This window comes from Bombina bombina, chromosome 6, assembly GCF_027579735.1.
Source record: "Bombina bombina isolate aBomBom1 chromosome 6, aBomBom1.pri, whole genome shotgun sequence".
Taxonomy (NCBI): domain Eukaryota; kingdom Metazoa; phylum Chordata; class Amphibia; order Anura; family Bombinatoridae; genus Bombina; species Bombina bombina.
The window spans coordinates 852,593,091-852,613,962 of NC_069504.1; the positions used below are offsets into that span (position 1 = coordinate 852,593,091).

The 20,872-nt window shown below is 43.7% G+C and overlaps 1 protein-coding gene across 1 annotated transcript in view; it reads left to right on the plus strand.

Annotated features, from left to right (window-relative positions):
• The window catches only part of STAG3 (stromal antigen 3), a 1,295,475-nt gene that overhangs the window by 1,154,953 nt on the left and 119,650 nt on the right, over window positions 1-20,872 (plus strand). The window lies entirely within an intron of this gene.

Below are 20,872 nucleotides of genomic sequence, written 5' to 3' on the forward strand. Positions count from 1 at the left end.
ATCATTTCAGACATTACTGGAGGGAAGGGTCATACCCTCCCTCAGGATAAGTCAAATAAGACAAGGACCAAACAAAATAATTTTTGTTCCTTTCGAAATTTCAAGAGTGGTCCCTCTTCCTCTGCTGCAAAGCAAGAGGGGAATTTTGCTCAATCCAAGTCAACCTGGAGACCTAATCAGGCTTGGATCAAGGGTAAACATGCCAAAAAGCCTGCTGCTGCCACTAAGTCAGCATGAAGGGGTAGCCCCCGATCCGGGACCGGATCTAGTAGGGGGCAGACTCTCTCTCTTTGCTCAGGCCTGGGCAAGAGACGTTCAGGATTCCTGGGCAGTAGAAATTGTAACCCAGGGATACCTTCTAGATTTCAAGGACTCTCCTCCAAGGGGGAGGTTCCATCTTTCTCAATTGTCTGTAAACCCGACAAAAAGAGAGGCGTTCTTACGCTGTGTAGAAGACCTTTTTACCATGGGAGTGATCTGCCCAGTTCCAAAAGCAGAACAAGGACAGGGGTTCTACTCCAATCTGTTTATTGTTCCCAAAAATGAGGGAACATTCAGACCAATTCTGGATCTCAAGATCCTAAACCAGTTCCTAAGAGTCCCATCCTTCAAGATGGAGACCATTTGGACTGTCTTACCATTGATCCAGGAGGGTCAATATATGACCACCGTGGATTTAAAGAATGCGTATCTACACATTCCTATCCACAAAGATCATCACCAGTTCCTCAGGTTCGCTTTTCTGGACAAGCATTATCAGTTTGTGGCTCTTCCTTTCGGGTTGGCCACCGCGCCACGTATCTTCACGATGGTGCTAGGGTCCCTTCTGGTGGTTCTAAGGCCACGGGGCATAGCGGTGGCGCCTTATCTAGACGACATTCTGATTCAAGCGTCGACCTTCCAATTAGCCAAGTCTCACACGGACTTAGTGTTGGCTTTTCTAAGATCTCACGGGTGGAAGGTGAACATAAAAAAGAGTTCTCTTTCCCCCCTCACAAGAGTTTCATTTCTAGGAACTCTGATAGACTCAGTGGACATGAAAATATTTCTGGCGGAGGTCAGGAAATCAAAGATTTTGTCCACCTGCCGAGCTCTTCACTACATTCCTCGGCCGTCAGTGGCTCAGTGTATGGAGGTAATCGGTCTAATGGTAGCGGCAATGGACATAGTTCCGTTTGCTCGCTTGCATCTCAGACCACTGCAACTATGCATGCTCAATCAGTGGAATGGGGATTATGTGGATTTATTTCCTCAGATAAATCTGGATCAAGAGACCAGAGACTCTCTTCTTTGGTGGTTGTCACAGGATCATATGTCCCAGGGAATGTGTTTCCGCAGGCCAGAATGGGTTATAGTGACGACAGACGCCAGCCTTCTGGGCTGGGTTGCAGTCTGGAATTCCCTAAAGGCTCAGGGTTTGTGGACTCGGGAGGTTGCTCTCCTACTGATAAATATTCTGGAATTAAGAGCTGTTTTCGGACAGATTCATCAGGTTTCAATCGGACAACATCACGACTGTGGCTTATATCAATCATCAGGGCGGAACAAGGAGTTCCTTAGCGATGATAGAGGTCTAAAGGATAATCCAATGGGAAGAGGCTCACTATTGCCATCTGTCAGCGATCTATATCCCAGGTGTAGAGAACTGGGAGGCAGACTTTCTAAGTCGTCAGACTTTTCATCCGGGAGAGTGGGAACTCCATCCGGAGGTGTTTGCTCAACTGGTTCGGCAATGGGGCACACTAGAATTGGATCTGATGGCGTCTCGTCAGAATGCCAAACTTCCTCGTTACGGCTCCAGGTCGAGGGATCCTCAGGCTGTACTGATAGATGCTCTAGCAGTACCCTGGTCGTTCAACCTGGCTTATGTGTTTCCACCTTTCCCTCTCCTTCCACGTCTGATTGCCAGAATCAAACAGGAGAGAGCATCAGTGATTTTGATAGCACCTGCGTGGTCACGCAGGACTTGGTATGCAGACCTGGTGGACATGTCATCTCTTCCACCATGGTCTCTGCCGCTGAGACTGGACCTTCTGATTCAGGGTCCATTCAAGCATCCAAACCTAATTTCTCTACAACTGACTGCTTGGAGATTGAACGCTTGATTCTATCAAAGCGGGGTTTCTCTGAGTCAGTCATAAATTCCTTTATTCAGGCTCGAAAGCCTGTTACCAGGAAAATCTATCATAAGGTATGGCGTAAATATCTTTTTTGGTGCGAATCCAAAGGTTTCTCCTGGAGTAAAATCAGGATTCCTAGGATTTTGTCTTTTCTCCAAGAGGGATTGGAGAAAGGATTGTCAGCTAGTTCTCTAAAAGGACAGATATCTGCTCTGTCTATTTTGTTGCACAAGCGTCTGGCAGATGTTCCAGACGTTCAGGCTTTTTGTCAGGCTTTAGCTAGGATTAAGCCTGTGTTTAAATCTATTACTCTGCCATGGAGTCTAAATTTAGTTCTTAGAGTTCTTCAGGGGGTTCCGTTTGAACCCATGCATTCCATAGATATTAAGCTTTTATCTTGGAAAGTTTTTGTTCCTAGTTGCTATATCTTCAGCTCAAAGAGTTTCTGAACTATCTGCATTACAATGTGACTCGCCTTATCTTGTGTTCCATGCTGATAAGGTGGTTTTAAGTACCAAGCCTGGGTTCCAGGAATATCAATCAGGAAATTGTTGTTCCTTCTCTGTCTCCTAATCCTTCTTGTAAAAAGGAACGTCTGTTTCACAACTTGGATGTGGTTCGTGCTTTGAAATTTTATTTTCAGGCAACCAAAGATTTTCGTCAAACATCTTCTTTGTTTGTTGTCTATTCTGGAAAGCGTAGGGGTCAAAAGGCTACGGCGACTTCTCTTTACTTTTGGCTGAAAAGCATCATCCGTTTGGCTTATGAGACTGCTGGACAGCAGCCTCCTGAAAGGATTACAGCTCATTCTACTAGAGCGGTAGCTTCCACATGGGCTTTTAAAAATGATGCTTCTGTTGAACAGATTTGTAAGGCTGCGACTTGGTTTTCGCTTCATACCTTTTCCAAGTTTTACAAATTTGATACTTTTGCTTCTTCAGAGGCTATTTTTGGGAGAAAGGTTTTGCAAGCAGTGGTGCCTTCGGTTTAGGTTTCTGTCTTGTCCCTCCCTTCATCCGTGTCCTAAAACTTTGGTATTGGTATCCCACAAGTAAGGATGAGGACTCTGTACATCATGCAAAAGAAAACAAAATTTATGCTTACCTGATCATTTTCTTTTGCGATGTACCGAGTCCACGGCCTGCCCTGTCTATTCAAGACAGATGGTATTTTTGTTTAAAAACTTCAGTCACGGACTTCCGGTGGGTGGGCTAACAAGCAGTAGCGGTGGTGTGGAGCTCCGTGGTGACTATCTGGTATATCCGCTGCTTTCTAGGCATTCAGAGCCCGAATCTGTCTGGCCCTTGACGGACAACGTGTCTGGGCACTATAGGGATTGGAGGATTCCAACTTCCCCCACCGAGGTCCCAAATCTACTTGTTTGGAAGCGACAGAGTGATCTCCCGGAGATCGCGGCGGCCATCTTGGCGCGAAAACATCAGGAGAAAGGAGTGAAAGAGTTTGTGGTGCTCCGTTGTTTACTCCCTCTAGCAAATACGGGTTTTGGCTGAACTTCACTTGGGCTACCCTGCATATCACTCGATTAAGCTCTCTGGGCTCACTGCACTGCTACAGCTGAAGAAGCGGGTGAACGGACACACGTGGCGCAGTCAACGCGCAAGTAGTGTGAGAGAAGTGGGGACAGCAGCGGTTACAGAGGCATCCGGTGGAGCCACCTCCTATCTACCGCAATCATCGCCCTGCAGCAGAGGTATCCCTGCCAGATACCCAAAGACCCGATAGTGCTGGCGGCTTGCTCGGCTGATGCTGCTCACAGAGGAGAGGTACTGGTGAGCGGCGGGACACGGCCACACATGAATCTGTAGAGGCGGCAGGAGGTTATCCAGGTAACAGGGGTGATCAAGCAGATCTGACACAGAGACATAGTGGGGAACTTGCACCCTTTGACACTTATTGCTGGCTGGGATTGATTGTGCCTATGACTAGACATAACATAAATATGGTGGCATGAGACAACACAGGAGCCTGATACAAGTACGCTCCTACGGTTAAGACCACTGGGACTCGCAGCTCCATAACATAGTATACCTATGGTGCACAGTGTGAAAGGGGTGCACAGGGAAAAGGAATAAAAAACAAAAAAGGGGAAACAGACAGTTCATTGCTATTAGCTGTGGGACTGATAATGGAACACTGTCTGTGGTTTAGACCTTGACCGCTTTCACTCCTCTTGCCCCAGGGCTAAATCCTGTAACACAGAACACTGCAAGATCCTGGTACAGCTGCTAAAAGCATCTTTGTCCCCCTGGTGGGACCTTTGGGACTACATAGCCACATATTAAGTCACATCACGCCTTGTGGCAGTTTACACACCTAGGCTGTCACTGTTTATATCTCTCTGACCCCTGTGAAGAGCAGGCTGCAAAGTGTGGGACTCGACACAAAGGGACACTGGATCTTATCAGAAGTGACTGACTTTTACAAGACAGTGCCTGGAACAGCTTGAATAGGCACAGACCCATTTAAACACAGGACTGGGAGATTTTTGCCATATTGCCCTCTCTTATAGATCTGTCCTACCCTGTCTACTGTATCATTATAGGAACGGAACTCAGAACTGGTTAAAGGATCACTAATTGTGTGTGTGGAAAATGCAGAAATGAAGCAGGAGTGATTGGTTTTATTTGTATGGAGTGAATGTATAGGTTAACTTGAACACAAACATTCAGAAATTACGTGATAGTTGAAAGCTGTAATTTGTGCTCTGTACCTCTCTTTTAAGGGATAACTGAATCTATGTGTGATACATACTGACAGGTATTGCAACACCTGCTCACTAGGGTGTTTTTTCAGGAAAACCACTCCCTTGCAACATAGTCACTGTGTAGTGTGATTTGGCTTAAACTAGGGTCATTGCATTTAATCGCACTGTATTATTCTATGACTAACCTTGTAACTTCTACACTGTTGTTTTTTTCCTTTTTTTTAATTTGCTTTATGGGTACATGGAGAGATTTTTAACTAACCACGCAATGTGAAGCCGCAACAAAAATAGTGAGAGAAAAAATAGAGCGGCCACAGAACAGGCCTCCCAAAGTTGTACTACAGACCCATTTCAGGAAATCAGTCAGATAGATACACACCCTATAGTAAAGCAGATTTCGATGCTATTTATGCCTAAAATTGATAATTTACAAAGAGGGGTTGACACTCTCACTGACGATGTCAAGCAATTCTCTACCAGGGTGGCCGAGGCAGAGGGCAGAATCTCTGACCTAGAAGATAGCAATGTAGCCACTACCAATAAAATTAGGAATCTGGAAAGACAGGCTCTTACTTTACAATTAAAGGTAGACGATCTGGAAAACAGATCGCGACGCAATAATGTGCGTCTACTGGGCCTTCCAGAAAAGGTTAAACCAGGTGATATACTCCAGTTTGTTGAAAGGACACTACCCACTTTACTAAACATCCCACTTAGAGATCTAGATGGAGGAGTTGAGAGAGCACATAGGGTAGGAGCAGAGCAGCCAGGCGTAGACAGATCGCAGCCCCGCCCTATTATGATCAAATTTTTACATTTTCAAACAAAAACAGCCATCATGAGAGCATACAGAAAGCTGGACCATCTAACTTTTGAAAATGCATGCTTGCTGCTATTTCAAGACTTCTCCGCAGACCTCACGCGCAGGCGCAGAGAGTTCTCACCTATCTGCTCTAAGTTGCACAAAGAGGGCAAGCAAGCCTTTCTTCTATACCCTGCTAGGCTGAAAATCATTACCCCTAGGGGACCAAAATTCTTCAACACCCCCTTGGAAGCCCAAGAATTTGTAGAGAAAGGGGACTCCCCTGCGCATAGCCCAGTCAGGGAACAGGATGGGGGGGGACCTAGGCTGAAGAGAATAACTGGATGTGTGTCTATAGCACGACACTTTAGTCATGAAACTAAGTAAACATTACATGATGGCTCAGGATTTGTGTGGAGAGTTACAATTTGAGTTATTATGCACAAGTTATGTTTTAAGATTTGTTGTCCTTGCAGGGATACTTGTTCTGGTGAGGGAAAAACAATACCGTACCACTCAGCAGAAAGATTCGGCTGAGGTTCATGGGATAAATGTTTATGCTCGAGTGATTGTAAAGTGTCTTACACATTATTTGAAGTGTACTACTGTAAGAAAGCTGTTTCTCTTGCAACATCAGGGTGCTATATTAAATGTGATAATAAACGTTCTTTTCTCTACCATAGAACAGCTCATGCAATCGGACTTAGGCTGGGGCCCGGCGGTGGCCCGTCGCAGAGGGAGGCTGAACCGGGAGCCTGTACAATGCGATGAGGTTGGTGGTGGTGTATTGTGTTTTTTTTTTTGTTTTTTTTTTTCTCTCTCCTCCTTTCTCTCCTACCCTCCCTCCAACTCCCTGGTCACTATCTTGGCTATATCCACACCTTACACACATATACCCAATTGCGCAAACTCATGGGATCCGACCAAATAACTAGAATTTAATATCTACTCCTGGAACATTGGAGGTATACACTCCCCAATAAAGAGAAAAACTATTCTCACTCAGCTCAGAAAAAAGAAAGCAGACATAGCGTTCCTACAGGAAACGCATCTTCTAGATCCCGAACATGAGAAATTGAAATCAGACTGGGTGGGGAGGGTTGAGTATGCATCATATAGCTCGGCTAGTCGAGGAGTAGCGATACTGCTGGGGAAGAGACTTGAATACAAATTAACAGAAGTACTCAAGGATCCAGAGGGTAGATACATACTAGTACAGATAAATATTGCGGGAAAATCCTATACACTATGCAACATTTATGCCCCCAATCAGAGGGATAGAAACTTTTGGAACGCCCTTGTGGCAGCTATCACTCCCTATTTGGGCACTCATATTATTCTGGGAGGGGATTTAAACCTCACTCCCAACTCTCATTGTGATAGGCTAAGGGAACCACAAAAAAGGCCACCAGGTAAGACTACCAGACCCTCAGAAAAATTTGAAAAAGATATCTTTGCGCTTCTGGGTGACTCCCTGGATGTGGTAGACATTTGGAGACAGCTTAATCCTGATGGAAAAGACTACACTTGCGCGTCGCGTGCCTCCCCTCCCCTGTCTCGGATAGACCTCTTCTTGGTCTCAAACTCAATGCTTCCGCACGTTATTGACACCAAGATTGGGGAAGTGGTGGTCTCAGACCATGCCCCAATAGCGCTCTTTTTGGATGGGAATCCCCCGGTTTCTAACAGACGTACTCTCAAATTCCCGAAGCATCTCATTCACTCACAGGAATTTCAAAGTTATTTGGTACAATCTTGGGATGATTACCGGGCAAATAATGCCCAACACACGGATTCCCCTGAACTGTTCTGGTCCGCAGCTAAAGCGGTCCTGGCAGGTAACATCATCGCCTTTCTAGCCCGCAGGAAGCGTCAGTGTACAGAAAGGCTTGAGAGATTGAGGGAGGCCCTGGCTGAGGCTTACCGCATCTACTGTACAACACCCTCTGTCCTGAATCACGGCAACTATATTACTTTGAAAAAGGAATATGATGCTTTGCTGGCTAGCCGGGCCTCACAGGATCTATTACGATCCAGAGGCAAATATTATAGATTCGGGGATAAATCCGGGAAACTGATGGCAACCTTGGTAAACAGTCCCACAGCCTCCAAACACATACCGGCATTGAGAACCCAGGGCAAAATTGTAAGGGATACGGAGTCCATTGCGAAAGCGTTCGCAACATATTACTCTACTTTATATTCCAGCGAACGCTCAAATGATGTGGAGCTGAGGGATAAATTCTGGGAAGTTGTTAACATCCCACAGATCTCAGAGTCTCAGTTGGAGAAATTAAATGCTCACATAGGAGAGGAAGAGATCCAGAGGACAATAATGGCAATGTCACTGGGCAAGGCACCGGGCCCTGATGGGCTACCGGTGGAGTTCTACCGGCTTCTTAAAGGACAAGTCTCCCCAGTTTTAGCAGCTCTTTACTCTTCATATTTTGGGGGGGAGAGAGCACCAATACCTGAGTTCTCCGCAGCATACATCACCTTGATCCCGAAGACGGGTAAGGATAGCTTATTACCAGAATCGTACCGTCCGATTTCGCTACTGAACTCGGATTACAAGATACTAACAAAGCTATTGGCTGAGAGACTCAAATATATCTTACCAGATATCATTCACAGTGATCAAACGGGATTCATGCACGGAAGGTCATCGGTGGTAAATGTTCGCCGTGTCCTACAAGTCATACAACACTATTGGACCAACAAACATAATGACTCAGTTACAAATGGTAAGGAGGCCTTCCTGCTGTCTCTGGACGCAGAGAAGGCCTTCGATCGCGTTGAATGGGATCACCTCTTTAATACCCTGTCCAGGGCCAACTTCTCAGGCCCGTTCCCTGAATTTATCAAGAACCTATATCACTCTCCTTATGCCAACATAATTGTTAATAATACCTTCTCATCCAATATTCAGCTCCACAGAGGAACGCGACAGGGTTGTCCCCTGTCGCCTTTACTCTTCAACATAGCCCTCGAACCTCTAGCGATCACGCTTCGGCAGGCGTTTCCTGGCATTGATGCCTTGGGTCAACCGCAACACCTGGCGTTGTATGCGGACGACATGCTGTTGTTTGTTCAAGATCCTCAAACACATGTTCCGACGGTCCTGGAGTCACTTACTGACTTTGGCCGGTTTTCCGGGTACAAGGTGAACACATAGAAATCGGAGATCTTGTGGTTACACCGAAAGTTCTCTGGGGAGGGAGACTTCCCGTTCATGGTGGCTAGAAGGGACATCACATATCTAGGCGTTAAGATCTCTGCCAATCCTAACAAATTATATGCTAACAATCTAACGCCCATCTGCACGAAACTACAAACTCAGATGAATAGCTGGAGATCCCTACCTCTCTCGTTATCGGGCAGGATTAACCTGCTAAAAATGATGGTCCTGCCCCGCCTCCTTTACCCGCTCATGATGTTGCCTTTGCTTCTGTACAAGGCAGACATTAAAATGTTAAACTCAGCAGCAACCCGCTTCATATGGCGGGGGGGGGCAAACCACGTATCTCAAGAGAAAAATTGAGTATGAACTTCCTCAATGGAGGCCTGGCTTTGCCAGACTTCAGATTGTACAATTGGGCCGCTCTAATTCGCCTGGTGCTGGACTGGCAGGTAGGAACACATCACTTCTGTCAGTATCCTCTGGAGCAGGCTGTACTGGGGAATATCTCTCTGGCGTACCTGCCACACATCACAAACATGAGGACAGTAAAAACACTAGGCCTCAGCACATTATTTACAGACCCCTTAAGGGCCTGGCACCAGGCCCACAAGTTCCTGAAGAAATCATGTGGGGCCTCCAGTTACTTACCAATGGTCAAAAACCCGGACTTTCCGGCGGGTTCTGATTCACAGCCCTTCCTGATTTGGGAAAAGAGAGGATTGAGATCACTTAAACAGCTACGGGACCCGCTTTCAAGGGAAATAAAGACCTTTGGGGCCTTACAAAGAGAGTTCGACCTCCCCAGGACCCACTTCTTCGCCTTCTTGCAGGTGAGACACTATGTCACTACCTTAATAAGAAGCACACCGGAACTCTGGGAGAGCTCTCCCTTCAAAGTTACCCAAACTCTTTATCAGATAGGGAGATTCTCCCTGTCTGAAATTTACCAGGCGTTCATACATCGGTACTCGGAGGGCATACACGAGAAGCTGCGGGAGGGTTGGATCAGGGAAGGGATTGGGGGAATTACGTGGGAGGATATACGGGTGGGACTGGAAAGAACTAAGTCAACCACTCTGTCTGCCATGTTCAGGGAAACCCAGGTGCGCTTTCTCCATAAAGCTTACCTTACTCCAAAACATCTGGCCAAATGGATACCCTCACGCCCTAATGAGTGTTCAAAATGCTCCATAGAAGCTCCTAACCTCTTACACTACCTGTGGGAATGTCCATCAGTTAGACAATATTGGGGTAAAATCCAATACTGGATTAATCAAATCTTACAGATAAGATTCACACTTCAGCCTGAAACGGTCATTTTTCTGCACTGGGCACGACAGAATAAACAACAGGATGCAGTGCTGAGCTTGGTGCTACTTATAGCCAGAAAATGCATTCTAAAAAGCTGGACGGTGAGAAGGGGTCCTTCTTTCCAAGGCTTCAGAAATCTACTCAGATCACAGATATTTATCGAGCAGATGGATGTTAGGTTGGACGTGCAAAATAAACTGGGCCTCTTCCTACGCAAGTGGCGCAGACTTATACTAACCTTTGAACTAGAAATCCAGAGATTGATCCTGACACCATTTAAAGACTCAACTGTTTTTGTTGAGGGGGAACTGAGGGGTGAATGGGAACACTTATTCATAGAAACAATACCCCCGGGTTGAGATTGCTTCCCTTCTTCCTCCCTCGGCATTACCCTCCACTCTCACTTCCTCCCCCCCCGTCCCTTTTTTTTTTTTTCTTCCCCACCACCACCGCTGGGCCACAAGCTGGTGCACCTTAGATGATCACATAGCATGTCCGTAAATTTTATGTTAGAATTTTATGTTAGATTTGATGTTTTCAGTTAGGTATTAGATAGAAAGGTTAACTTTTTGGAAAATAAGAAAAAGGGGGCTGAGTGAACACACGGAATGATCAGAACTTATGTTTAATAAAAATATACTGCAGAGACAAACAGCTCAGAGTGAATCACCAACCACTGTACTACAATCTGTTTTCTTGTCAATTTGCTGTAACGACTGCAGATGATCTGTGCATCACTATTATCATGGATATGTATTGTATGTTTTCCTCTTTTTTGTAACTGCACTGCTGATGTCTGATGATACGTGTTTTGCTCGACCCAACTCTAATAAAAATGATATGTGAAAAAAAAAACTTCAATCACCTCTGCACCTTATAGTTTCTCCTTTTTTTCCCTTGGCCTTCGGTTGAATGACTGGGGGGTGGAGTTAAGGGGGAGCTATGTAGGCAGCTCTGCTGTGGTGCTCTCTTTGCCACTTCCTGTTAGGAAGGAGAATATCCCACATGTAGGATGAATCCGTGGACTTGGTACATCGCAAAAGAAAGAAATTTATCAGGTAAGCATAAATTTTGTTTTATTGCGTCATTCTTGGAGCGAGAATTTTTTTGCTGCGAATGTGCGTCTATGATGATGCAAGTTTGTCATTTCCTGCATCTTAGTTGAGGCCAGGTTGTTATGACGCGAGTTGCGTCATTTTCGGATGTTTACTGGCGCCAAAAAATGTATATACTTCCTTTTGTGTTGTGTGTCATACTTGGCGCAAAAAAAAATTAGTTTTATTTTACCCCACTTCCTATATGCTCCTTGCCTTCTTTATGCTCAGAGGGTTATGCTATTTGCTTTTTTTTTTTTCAATTTTAGCATTTGCATTTTTTCCCATTCCTGAAACTGCTATATGTGAAAATAAGATATTTTTGTTTAAATGTTATTTTTTTTCTTTTACATGTTAGAAGATATCTCAATCTGATCCTGTCTCAGAAGCTGCTGTAGGAACCTTGCTGCCTGAACACAGTTCTACCAAAGCTAAGTGTATCTGTTGTAAGCTAGTGGAGATTATATCTCCAGCTGTAGTGTGTAACAGTTGTCATGATAAGCTTTTGCATGCAGAAAAAGTTACTATTAGTGCTAGTACAGTATCTGTTGTTCCTTCAACATCTAATGTACATGATATCCCTGTTGATATGAAAAATTATATTGCTGATGCGATACAGAAGGCTATGGCTGCTATTTCGCCTTCAAATAAACGTAAAAGGTCTTTTAAAACTTCTCATAATACTGATGAAATTTGTAATGACCGACAACATACTGATCTATCCACCTCTGATGAGGATCTCTCTGATTTGGAAGATCCTACTTCAGACATTGACACTGATAAATCATCTTATCTTTTTAAGATTGAGTATATCCATTCTTTATTAAAAGAAGTGTTGATAACTTTGGATGTTGAGGAGTCTGGTCCTCTTGATAATAAATCCAGTAAACGTTTAAATTCTGTCTATAAACCTCCTGTGATTACTCCTGAAGTTTTTCCTGTTCCTGATGCTATTTCTGATGTGATTGCTAAGGAATGGTCTAAGCCTGGTACTTTGTTTGTTCCTTCTTCAAGGTTTAAAAAGTTGTATCCTTTGCCAGTGGCTAAGTTAGAGTTTTGGGAAAAAGTCCCTAAGGTTGATGGGGCTATTTCTACTCTTGCTAAGCGTACTACTATTCCTATGGAAGATAGTACCTCTTTTAAGGATCCTTTAGATAGGAAAATTGAATCTTATCTAAGAAAAGCTTATTTACATTCTGGCTATATTCTCAGACCTGCCATTTCTATGGCTGATGTTGCGGCTGCATCAACTTTTTGGTTGTATAGCTTAGCACAACGGGAAAAAGATTCTGCTTTGCATAGCATTATTCGTTTGCTTCAACATGCTAATCATTTTATCTGTGATGCTTTTTTGATATCATCAAGATTGATGTTAAATTTATGTCTATGGCTATTTTAGCTAGAAGAGCTTTATGGCTGAAATCATGGAATGCTGACATGGTATCTAAATCTAGGTTACTATCTCTATCATTCCAGGGTAATAATTTGTCTGGTTCCCAGTTGGACTCTTAGTTCCACTATTACTGGGGGGAAGGGAGTTTTTTTGCCCCAAGATTAAAAGTCTATGGGTAAATCTAAAGCTTCTAATCAGTTTTCTTCCTTTTGTCACAATAGAGAACAGAAAACCACTCCTTCCCCTAAGGACTCTGACTCCAATTGGAAGCCATCTTCGAGTTGGAATAAATCCAAGCCTTATAAGAAACCAAAGCCATCCCCCAAGACTGCATGAAGGTGCGGCCCTCAATCCAGTTCTACTGGTGGGAGGTAGATTGAAATTATTTCAAGACGTTTGGGCAGGTTCCGTTCAGAATCATTGAATTCAGAATATTGTCTCTCAGGGGTATCGAATAGGTTTAAAGGGACAGTCAAATATAAATTAAACTTTCATTATTCAGATAGGACTTTTAATTTTAATTGACTTTCCAATTTACTTTTATCATCAAATTTGCTTTTTTCTCTTGGTATTCTTAGTTTAAACTAAACATAGGTAGGCTCATATGCTAATTTCTAAGCCTTTGAGGGCTGCCTCTTATCACATGCTTTTTAAATCTCTTTTCAACACAAAGAGACAGAAAGTACACATGGGCTATATAGATAACACTGTGTTCATGCACAGAAAGTTATTTAAGATCTAGCACAATACAATGCTAAATTTAAGACAATAGATAATAAACAGTCACAGTCATGTGATCAGGGGGCTGGAAGAAGGTTCCTAGATACAAGGTAATCACAAAGGTAAAAAGTACATTAATATAACTGTGTTGGTTATGCAAAACTGGGGAATGAGTAATAAAGGGATTATCTATCTTTTAAAACAATAACAATTCTATGGTTGACTGTCCCTTTAAGAATAAGACCTCCTGTGAGAAGATTTTTTCTCTCTCACGTTCCAACAAATCCTGTGCAGGCTCAGGCCTTTCTAAAGTCTGTTTCAGATCTGGAGCTTTCAGGGGTAATTGTACCAGTTCCTCCTCTGGAACAGGGTCTGGGTTTTTATTCAAATCTATTCATTGTCCCGAAGAAGGAAAATTCATTCAGACCAATTCTGGATCTGAAGTTTTTGAATCAATAGACTTACAGAATGTGTATCTTCACATTCCGATTCATCCAGACCACTATCGGTTTCTGAGATTCTCTTTTCTAGACAAGCATTTCCAATTTGTTGCTCTTCCATTTGGCCTAGAAACAGCTCCAAGAATCTTTTCGAAGGTTCTCGGTACCCTTTTATCTGTAATCAGAGAGCAGGATATTGCTGTGTTTCCTTATTTGGACGATATCTTGGTACTGGTTTTTCATTTAGCAGAATCTCAGACAAATCAACTTGTGTTGTTTCTTCAAATACATGGTTGGAGGATCAATTTACCAAAGAGTTTCTTAATTCCTCAGACAAGGGTTACCTTTTTAGGTTTCCAGATAGATTCAGTATCCATGACCCATTCTTTAACAGACAAGAGACATTTGAAGTTGATTTCAACCTGCCTAAACCTTCAGTCTCAATCATTCCCTTCAGTGGCTATGTGCATGGAAGTTTTAGGTCTCATGACTGCAGCATCGGACACGATCCCTTTTGCTCGTTTTCATAATAGACCTCTGCAGCTTTGCATGCTGAATCAATAGTGCAGGGATTATACTCAGATATCACAATTGATATTCTTAAATCCCAGCACTTAACTCTCTCTGACTTGGTGGTTAAACCATCATTGGATTATTCAAAGGGCCTTTTTTGTTCGTCCTTCCTGGACTGTGATTTCAACAGATGCAAGTCTCACAGGTTGGGGAGCTGTCTGGGGGTCTCTGACAGCACAAGGAGTTTGGAATCCTCAAGAGGCGAGGTTACCAATCAATATTTTATAACTCTGTGCTATTTTCAGGGCTCTTCAGGCTTGGCCTCTATTAAAGAGAGAATCATTCATTCATTTTCAGACAGACAATATCACAACTGTGACATATGTCAATTATCAGGGTGGGACTTGCAGTCCTTTAGCGATGAAAGAAGTATCTTGGATACTTTCTTGGGCAGAATCCAACTCATGTCTAATTTTTGCGATACATATCATAGGTGTAGACAATTGGGAAGCGGATTATCTCAGCCATCAGTCTCTACATCCAGGGGAGTGGTCTCTCTATCCAGATGTATTTTGTAAGATTGTACAGATGTGGGTTCTTCCCGAAATAGATCCAATGGCTTCCCATCTAAACAAAAAGCTTCCCAGGTACCTTTCCAGGTCTAGGGATCCTCAGGCGGAGATGGTGGATGCGTTAGCAGTTCCTTGGTTTTACCAACCTGCTTACATTTTTCCGCCTCTATTTATTCTTCCATGAGTGATCTCCAAGATCATAATGGAACAATCGCATCTGTTTCTGATAGCACCAGCATGGCCTCACATGTTTTGGTATGCAGATTTTGTCCAGATGTCCAGTTGCCAATCTTGGAGAAAATTTTTTTTGAAGGTATGGAAATTGAACGCTTAGTGCTTAGTCATAGAGGTTTCTCTGACTCAGTGATTAATACTATGCTACAGGCTCGTAAGTCTGTTTCAAGGAAGATTTATTATCGGATTTGGAAAGCCTATATTTCATAGTGTTCTTCTCATAAAATCTCTTGGCATTCTTTTAGAATTCCTAGAATTTTACAGTTTCTTCAGGATGGTTTGGATAAAAGTTTGCCTGCAAGTACTTTGAATGGACAAATCCCTGCTCTTTCTGTTTTATTTCATAGAAAGATTGCTAAACTTCCTGATATTCACTGTTTTGTTCAGGCTTTGGTTCGTAGCAAGCCTGTTATTAAATCAATCTCTCCTCCTTGGAGTCTTAATTTGGTTTTGAAGGCTTTGCAGGCTCCTCCTTTTAAGCCTATGCATTCTTTGGATATTAAACTACTTTGTTAAAAATTTCACTTTTTGATTACTAGTTCTATCCATTAAGAGTAAGAATGGACCATGAGGCTTTGCAAAATGTCACCTGCTCTTTATGTTTTGATACCAATCTGGAACCACCAATCCCTTTTTGTTCCTCTTGTATTGAGAGGACTATAAGTTACAGGGATAACATTTTTCCTGAGCCTACATTTTCTAAGGAGGATGCTGGTCACGTTCCAAAAAATCCTGTGAAGGCTCAGGCCTTTCTAAAGTGTGTTTCAGATCTGAAGCTTTGAGGGGTAATTGTACCAGTTCCTCTTCTGGAACAGGGTCTGGGTTTTTATTCAAATCTATTCATTGTCCCAAAGAAGGAAAATTCATTCAGACCAGTTCTGGATCTGAAGTTTTTGAATCAATTTGTAAGGGTCCCAACTTTGAAGATGGTGACTATAAGAGGACTATTCTGCCTTTTGTTCAGCAAGGTCATTACATGTCCTCAATAGACTTACAGAATGTGGTTTCTGAGATTCTCTTTTCTAGACAAGCATTACCAATTTGTTGCTCTTCCATTTGGCCTAGAAACAGCTTTCATGAGGCTTTGCAAAATGTCACCTGCTCTTTATGTTTTGATACCAATCTGGAACCACCAATCCCTTTTTGTTCCTCTTGTATTGAGAGGACTATAAGTTACAGGGATAACATTTTTCCTGAGCCTACATTTTCTAAGGAGGATGCTGGTCAGGAATCCAATGACAATGTTCATTATATGCCGCAGCTTTCTCCTCAAGCGTCCCAAATTTTACCGCCCTCACATGCAGTGCCCTGCGTTTCCTTGGTGGCTCCAGTTGGGGTTACTTTAAAAGACATTGCTTCTCTCGTGTCTTCTGCAGTTTCAGATGTGTTGTCTGCCTTTCCTATGTTGCAAGGAAATTGTAAGAGGAAAATCAGACATTCAGTAAGTGAGGTTTCTGACGCAGTTATTCCTATTGCGGATGCACCCTCCCAGAAGCCTGAGGAGGGGGATACCGTAGTAGCATCTGAAGGTGAAATTTCAGATTCTGACAGTGTAATTCCTCTTGCTGATACTGAAGTGGTATCTTTCAGGTTTAAGCTAGAACACCTCCGTCTGCTACTTAAGGAGGTTACCTCCGTCTGCTACTTAAGGAGGTTTTAGCTACATTAGACGACACCGACTCCACGGTAGTTGTTAATCCCAAAAAAATCCAGTAAGCTAAACAAATATTTTGAGGTACCTTCCTCAATAGAGGTGTTTCCGGTTCCAGACCGAGCTTCTGAGATCATTGCTAAGGAGTGGGAGAGACTGGGTATCCCTTTTTCTCCATCTCCTATATTTAAGAAGATGTTCCCCATAGCCGACTCTGTCAAGGAGGCTTGGCAAACAGTCCCCAAGGTGGAAGGAGCGGTTTCCACTCTGGCTAACTACTATACCTATAGAGGATAGTTGTGCCTTTAAAGATCCTATGGACAAAAAATTAGAGGGGTTACTCAAAAAGATGTATGTACACCAGGGCTTACAATGGCAGCCAGCTGTGTGCATTGCTACCATCACTAGTACGGCGGCATATTGGTTTGATGCGTTGTCTGATGCTATTAGGACAGGGACTCCTCTGGATGAAATCCAGGATAGGATTAAAGCTCTTAAATTGGCTAATTCCTTTATTACGGATGCTTCCCTTCAAGTTATCAAACTGGGAGCAAAGATTTCAGGGTTCTCTGTTCTAGCTCGCAGAGCCTAATGGTTAAAACCTTGGTCTGCGGATGTATCTTCCAAGTCTAAGCTTTTAGCGATTCCTTACAAGGGGAAGACCTTGTTTGCACCTGACTTGACGGAAATAATTTCTGATATTATGGCAGGTAATGGTCACCTTCTCCCTCAGGACAAGAGAAACAAACAAAAGGGACGACAGAGCAATTTTCGTTCCTTTCGAAATTTCAAGGGAAATTCTTCCTCTTCCGCCTCATGGAGACCCAATCAGTCTTGGAATAAGGGAAAACAATCCAAGAAGCCCGCCATCGAACCAAGTCAGCATGAAGGGTCTGCCCCCGATCCGGGACTGGATCTGGTAGGGGCAAACTTTCCTTCTTTGCTCAGGCTTGGGTTCGAGTTGTTCAGGATCCCTGGGCAGTAGAAATAGTGTCCTAGGGATACAAACTAGAGTTCAAAAGTTTTCCTCCCAGAGGCAGGTTTCTGCTTTCAAGATTGTCTGTAGACCAGACAAAAAGAGAGGCATTCTTGCACTGTACAAGAGACCTCTCCAACTTGGGATTGATAGTTCCTGTGCCGATTCAGTAATGGGGTCTGGGATTTTATTCCAATCTGTCGTGATTCCCAAAAAAGAGGGAACCTTCAGGCCAATTTTAGACCTCAAGAGTCTAAACAAATTCCTCAGAGTACCGTCCTTCAAGATGGAAACTATTCGTTCCATTCTTTCTTTGGTCCAAGAGGGTCAATTTATGACAACGGTGGATTTAAATGACCCGTACTTGCATGTTCCCATTCACAAGGACCATCACAAGTTTCTAAGGTTTGCCCTTCTAGACAAACACTTCCAATTCGTGGCTCTGCCCTTCGGTCTTGCCACAGCTCCCAGAATTTTCTCAAAGGTTCTGGGTTCGCTGTTGGTGGTGCTTCAGTTACGGGGCATTGCAGTGGCACCCTATCTGGACTACATCCTAGTTCAGGCGCCATCCTTCCAACAAGCAAGATCCCACACAGAAATGTTGCTATCCTTCCTGCGATCTCAAGGGTGGAAGGTAAATTTGGAAAAGAGTTCCTTAATCCCAAATACAGAAGTCAGGAAATAAAAGATTTTCGATACTTGTCTAGCTCTTCAGTCCACTCCTCGGCCATCAGTGGCTCAGTGCATGGATATAATCGGGCTGATGGTGGCGGCAATGGACATCATCCCGTTTGCTTGGTTCCACCTCAGACCTCTGCAGTTAAACATGCTCAGGCAATGGAACGGAGATTATGCGGACTTGTCTCCTCAAATACTTCTGGAGCAGGAGACAAGGGATTCTCTGCAATGGTGGTTGTCTCTGGATCATCTTTCCCAGGGAACATGCTTTCGCAGACCATCTTGGGTGATAGTGACAACAAACGCCAGCCTTCTAGGATGGGGAGCAGTCTGGGGCTCCCTAAAAAAGGCTCAGGGAGTTTGGACTCAGTCAGATTATTTTCTTACTATAAACATTCTGGAGCTGAGAGCGATCTTCAATGCTCTTCTAGCCTGGCCCCAGTTAGCCTCGGTCCAGTTTATCAGGTTCCAGTCAGACAACATAACTTCAGTGGCTTACATCAATCATCAGGGAGGAACGAGAAGTTCCTTAGCGATGACAGAGGTAACCAAAATAATTCAGTGGGCGGAAACCCACTCTTGCTGTCTGTCAGCGATCCACATCCCTAGGGTGAACATCTGGGAGGCAGACTTCTTAAGCAGGCAGACCTTTCATCCGGGAGAGTGGGAACTCCATCCGGAAGTGTTCTCCAGCCTGATTCTCAAATGGATCTCATGGCATCTCGGCAGAATGCCAAGCTCCCGAGGTACGGGTCGAGGTCCAGGGACCCTCAGGCGATACTGATAGATGCCCTGGCGGGACCTTGGACCCTTGGACCCTCAGTCTAGCATAGCTATTTCCTCCGTTTGCTCTTCTTCCTCGGGTCATTGCTCGAATCAAGCAGGAGAGGGCCTCGGTGATCCTCATTGCACCAGCTTGGCCTCGCAGGATTTGGTATGCGGATCTGGTGGACATGTCGTCTCTGCCACCTTGGAGACTTCCGTTGCGCAAGGACCTTCTACTTCAAGGGCCCTTCCTTCACCCAAATCTAGTTTCTCTGAAGCTGACTGCTTGGAGATTGAACGCTTAATTTTATCCAAGCGGGGCTTTTTAGAATCGGTCATAGAGACCATGAGTCAGGCTCGTAAGCCTGTAACTAGAAGGATTTACCATAAGATATGGCGTAAATATCTCTATTGGTGTGACTCCAAGGGCTACTCCTGGAGTAGTTAGGATTCCTAGAATTTTGTCCTTTCTACAAGAGGGTTTGGAGAAAGGATTATCGACAAGTTCCTTAAAGGGTCACATTTTTGCCTTATCTATTTTGTTACACAAACGTCTGGCAGATGTTCCAGGTGTGCAATTTTTTTTGTCAGGCCTTGGTCAGGATCAGGACTGTCTTCAAGCCAGTTACTCCTCCATGGAGTTTTAATTTGGTTCTTCAAGGGGCTCCATTTGAGCCTATGCATTCCTTAGATATTAAGTTGTTATCTTGAAAGCTTTATTTATTGTGGCTATTTCTTCTGCTTGCAGAGTATCAGAGCTCTCGGCTTTACAGTATGAGTCTCCTTACCCTTTTTTTCATTCTGATATAGTAGTTTTACGTACTAAATTAGGATTTCTTCCTAAAGTTGTTTCTGATCAGAACATTAATCAGGAGATTAATGTTCTAATCCTTCTTCTCAGAAGAAGCTGCTTTTACACAATTTGGACGTGGTTCGTGCCTTAAAGTTTTACCTGCAGGCGACTAAGGATTTTCGTCAGTCTTCTGCTTTGTTTGTGGTTTTCTCGGGAAAACGTAAGGGACAGAAGGCTACGGCTACTTCTCTTTCTTTTTGGCTGAAGAGTATCATACATTTTGCTTATGAGACTGCTGGACAGCAGCCTCCTGAGAGAGTTATGGCTCATTCCACGAGGGCTGTTGCTTCCTCATGGGCATTCAAAAATGAAGCTTCTGTAGAACAGATTTGCAAGGCTGCAACTTGGTCCTCTCTTCACACTTTTCATAATTTTACAAATTTGACACTTTTGTCTCAGCTGAGGCTGCTTTTGGGAGAATGGTTCTTCAAGCAGTGGTGCCTTCCTTTTAGGTTCCCTGTCTTGTCCCTCCCGTATCATCTGTGTACTCTAGCTTGGGTATTGATTCCAAATAGTAATTAAGATGATCTGTGGACTCATCGTGTCATTAAAAAGAAAAGAAAATTTATGCTTACCTGATAAATGTATTTATTTTTTTACAAGATGAGTCCACGGCCCGCCCTGTTTTTGTAAGACAGGTTGTTGGTATTATAAACTTCAGACACCTCTGCACCTTGTTACTTCCTTGCTCTCCTTTACTTCGGTCGAATGACTGGGTTGGGAGGGAAGGGAGGTGATATTCAACAGCTTTGCTGTGGTGCTCTTTGCCGCCTCCTGCAGGGCAGGAGTGGTATTCTCAATAGTAATTAAGATGATCCGTGGACTCATCGTGTCAAAAAAGAAA